A 5,381-nucleotide genomic window follows, 5' to 3' on the forward strand; every position below is an offset into this window, starting at 1 on the left:
TTCCAACCTGAGGGGCTCATTTTCTGGCACTATATCTGATAGTGTTTCTCTGCTATTCATAAGGTTTTCAGTGACTAAATATTCAGAAGTAGTTCGTCACTCCTTCTTCCTAGTCTGTCTTCATCTGGAAGCTTATCTGAAACCTATCCACCATGGGTGACCCTGCTGGTATTTAAAATACTGGTGGCATAGCTTCCAGAATCACAGTAACTCAAAAGTCACCACAGTACGACAAACTGACAAACGTGTGGTGGGATGTTAACAACACCAATTGTGAGGATGTTGCAGGACCGGGCAGTGTTTCCTTCTGTTGTATATAGGATTGCTATCAGTCAGATCTGACTCAACATCCTAACAACAAATGATCTAACATGACCTTATTTTAATTTAACAGCATCTGCAAAGACCTTGTTTCCAAACAGATCACATTCACAGGTCAGAACTTTTATATATCTTTGGGGACAGGGGGCAAATAACAATGAGGTAGTCAGTCAGTTCTTATACCAAAAATCAGTTGATGTTTTTCAAGCAGTGATTTGCCAGTGATTGTGCTTCATTTGCAGGTAATAAAACCTTTAATTCATTTAGTGAGGTTATATTTTTTTTCATTTAACTTATGACAAAACTATAGGAGAAAGAAGTTGAGTAGTAATTCACCAAACTCTATAAGTAGGTTTTGAAGTAAGTTAATCTATTCCTGGTGTGGCATTGTAGGATAAGCACTGGACTACAAGGTCGGTCTGAACCTCAAGGTCAGCAGTTCAAATTCACCAGCCCCTCCTCAAAAACCCTGTATAGGGTCACTCGAATCAAAACAGACTCAACAGCAGTTAACAACAACAACAACCTAGCTCCAGAGCCTGTGTGTTTACCTGCTGCCTACGGTTTCTCAACCTTAACACTACTGACATTTTGGGCTAAATCTTTGTTGTGGAGGACTCTCCTGAACATTGCTGGATACCTAACAACATCCCTGGCCTTCACCCACTAGATGCCAGTAATACCTTCTTCTCTGTGTGGCAATCCAAAGTATCTGATATTGCCAAATGGTCCCTTGGAAGCAAAATTATCCCTAGCTGGGAACTGTTCTATGCCAACCCATCTACTTTATTACTTCGATGATAATTTTTGTTGTAAATCTTGAGTTGGATAATACAAAACTCAGGCACAAAGTTAATTTTTGTTCTTAACTTTGGCTACACAATAGAATCTTTGGGAAACTTTTAAAAACGTACATGCCCAGATAGCATTCCAAGTTGGATCCATGGCATTGCGTGCTTTTTTAAAGTACCAGGTGATGCCAATGTGCAGCCAAGGTTTAAATCAATATCTTAGTCATTCTTTAAGAATCAACTAATAGGACTACTTAGTCACTGTATAATTAAGAGTTTAAGGAGCTCTGGGGACACTGCATCATAAGCACAGGACTGCTAACCAAAAGGTTGGCAGATCAAACCCAGCATCCACTTTGCAGTAGAAAAATCAGGCTTTCTGCTCCTGTACAGATTTACAGCCTCTAAAGCCCTATACAGGGTCACTATGAGTCAGAATCGACGTAATGGTAGTGTGTTTGGTTGTGTTATTTGGGACTTTAACTCCATAATCACAGAATATCTGTACCATTCCCTCATCCCAAGAACCTCCTCCTCCAAACACTTCAACTCTTGTCTCTATCTTAGGTCACCTGCTTTTTACATTTGCTTTTCCCCGCCACATATGCTCCCTCACTTGTTTTCCATGAAATTTTCTTCCCTTATTGCTCTTTTCTTTTCTTTTCTTTTCTTTTCTTTCTATCTCTCTCTCATTCTTCTTTTTATTTAGAGAATTTTCTCTGTACTCTGCACTACATCTTTCAACTGATCTCAGCTAATATCAACTTAGACATTGCATTTTTTGGAAAGTAAGTTTATCTGATCCCCACTGATTTTCATCTTTCAGACTACCATGGAAAGCCCTGGGAAATTCCCTATTCATAGTATGTTGTCATCCTTTGAAATCTTTCCTCAATTCCCCCTACTCCTATCACATAAGACCACCACTACTGGAACTTTGTCATTTATCCCCATCACTCACCCAGGCCTAACACCTTAGAAACAGCTTCATAAATTTTGCTGAATACTTAAAGAAATAGTGTGTCCCTATTTCGTTACCCTTGCCTTTTTTTCCACCCTCCCACATATCAATGTGGTGGTCTTCTTTCATCACTTTCTCCATGAGTATTTCATTACTGCCAAACCTTCTTCCTAGTCCTGAACCATCTGTCCAGTGGTGAGAGTGGTGGCTGAACTATTTTTTCCCCATAAGACTAAGGAGCAAATGCAGGCATCTGTGGCCGGAACTCATCTCTGCCTTTGAAACCTAAATGCAGCTATCACCAGCAAGCTTCAAGTTGTGGTGAGCCCTGTTCAAGCTCAGATCAGCTTCTGTCTTCACCACAATTCTAGGTTTGGACCTTATAATGCAAGTGTGATAGTGGAACTACCATGTTCTCTCTGTGCCCCATGACTGAAGATAATCCAATTTGTTTACCATAATGAAGCTATGTCATTATCTATGGTCTTTGTTCTGCGGGAAAGTTGTTTCCTTCTGCAAGATTCCCATCATCCAGAGGATTTTTTGTGCCAGGAATTTATGAATCTTAAACTTAAGATTTTGTTTTTTATTTGTCTGAAGTATCAATTCTTAAGGCAAACACAGCATGCAGAGTATCTCTGAGAAAGAGGAATTGCACATAAGTAAAAGGAACTCCTCCTCACAAGTTCAGAGGTCAAGATTGAAGCGGTGTGGGGAGCAGGTAGTCCACTTCAAGTAAGTGAAGAGGAGAACACCCAACCCATGACTAGCTTCTCCTTCCATTCTACGGCCCCTGCCTAAGTGACTGTAAGCTTGGCCAAGGGCTGATCCAGCTCTGAGGATGGCTAATTTTACAAACCTCAATTTCTAAAATAGTCTTCCCTTTTGGTGAACCCTCCAAAATCTTTTAACCAGGTACTTCTGAAATGGACTGAGCTAATAGCCCTTTAATCCTCAAAAACTGTGATTTTTCTCTCATGTGAAGAAACACCTTACTTCAGACTTACCAATGTACCATGTTGGTTGCAATTTACTCATGATTTAACAGCTCTATCATAAAGAAGTCAAAATAACAATTACCATTTATCACCCAAAATAGAATTATGCTAGCCAATATTTTTGGCATGATTGATGATTCTAATCATGCATGTGTTATTATCTTGGTTAGAGCCTAAAGAAGAGATTGTCATCAAAGAGTTGACGTTGACTCAATGTGATTTTTAAATAAGGTAATAGTTACAAGAAAGAAGGCAGGGGCTACTAACGGGTGAATATATCTGCCAAGTTGTTTACTGTTAAGATGAAAACTATTCTGTGAGAATTACATAAATAGCAGCTTCAGTAAAATCAACTAAGAAATGAGCAATAAATCAAATGGAAGTTTCTTCATTTTGCAGCAGAGTCACAGAAGCTGTTCCATCAGATAACTGCCAACTTCCTCCCCAACTTTCCCAAAGTTAATAAACTATAACCTGTCAGGTATTCTAACACTGTAAACTATGAAATAAAGTGATGACTATTTCCATAATTTATATATTTATTCTTAGGATTCCTGCATATCTGAAGAATTATTGCTTTGGTCATCCTAAAACACATCTCCATTATTTTTAATCCAAAGAGATAACAGGCTGCTCTTGTATAGATTTGTTCAAGAATAAACATTAGCTGGCATTGCAATGCTGTTCTTTAGTATACTATACATACTACAACTTGCCAGAATAAAGCTTCAGTTCTTACACATACATTTATAGATATACACATATGTGTGTCTATATACAGACAAGTAGACTTTTATATAGAAAGGCTCTGTGTATATAAAAGTGAGACTGTTATTTGCTTGTGCAACGTGCCAAAATATGAAAATCAGAAAATTCAGCCAAGTTATTCACAGTTTTGCTCGAAAAGATTCTCTAAAATTTATGCCAAGCTGGTTCAATTTCTTGAGAATCTTAAAAGAGTTAAGGAATAACTTCAATTTCACAAATAGCCTATCTGGATGCATTTAAAAACTAAATTTGATCAAAATTAAAACATCATCACAGAAAATGAAGAAGAAATTTTTAAAGTGTAAAGGGTTAAAGGGATATTTTTTCTTAACAGTCCTAATTCTCCTCTTTGATCAGAGAATTGGGGAGTCTATATTGTTCTGGTTCCCTAAAACTCTCCCGACTTCCCTTCACAAACTTGATTTGAAGGATCGAATGATGCTTCCATCACCTGTCTGTCAGCTTTTCATACTGTGGTGGCTTTTGTGTTGTTGTAATGTGATGCTGGAAGCTATGCCACCCCAGTATTTTAAATACTAGAAGGGTCACCTAGGGTGGACAGATTTCAGCAGAGCTTCCAGACTAAGACAGACAAAGAAGAAGAGGCAGACCACCTCTGAAAGACTAGCCACTGAAAATGTTATAAATGGTAGTGGGACATTGTCTAATAGAGTGCTGGTAGATGAGCCCCTCACATTGGAAGATATTCCAGATATGACTGAAGAAGAGCTGCTGCCTCAAAGTATACATGATCTTAATGATGTGGAGGAAGCAGTTTTCAGGACCTTCATTTGCTGATGGGGCACAACTCAAAAGAGAAGAAACAGCTGTAAACATGCAAAATTAATAAAAACATGGAATGTATGAAGTATCAATGTAGGAAAAGTATGAAGTCATTAAAAACAAAATGGAAGTATAAAGATCAATATCCTAGCCATCAGTGAGCTGAAATGGACTGGAATTGCCATGTTGAATGGGACAATAATGATTTACCATGCCAGAAATGACAAATTGAAGAAGAATGGTATCACATTCATCAACAAAAAGAGCATTGCATCCAAGACTGAGACTCAAGGGGAATATATGAGCAGGCATGTGGTCTTGCTGGTGGTGACCACGTTGGTCTACCAATAAGGGGAAGTAGAGAAAAAACAGTATAAAGTTGAGAACTAATCCCAACTATGTTCAATAGACTCTTGTCAACCTGAATTGAGACCTGGTTGGCCAGCAGTATGACGAGACCTGGGTATTCCTGGGCCCGGGGACAGGGACATAGCCACAGAGGACTAGAGCAGACAGTGAAGCATCCAGCTGATATGAAGTGAGGGGAGATGCACTAGAACACCCATACTTGCAGATAATGCCCATTTGGATAATGGCCAATGGGTGGATAATCAGAACTCGACTAGAGGAAGAAAGAAGATGAAGAAAAGAGTAATCCACTACAATTTGATGAACTTGACCAATACTTATGGATGTGGTAGCCCAAAAGAGGGAACAAATCTTTACACCAAAGATCATTATCACCCCCTTGGTACACAG

Source organism: Chrysochloris asiatica, unplaced genomic scaffold, assembly GCF_000296735.1.
Source record: "Chrysochloris asiatica unplaced genomic scaffold, ChrAsi1.0 scaffold00001, whole genome shotgun sequence".
Taxonomy (NCBI): Eukaryota; Metazoa; Chordata; class Mammalia; order Afrosoricida; family Chrysochloridae; genus Chrysochloris; species Chrysochloris asiatica.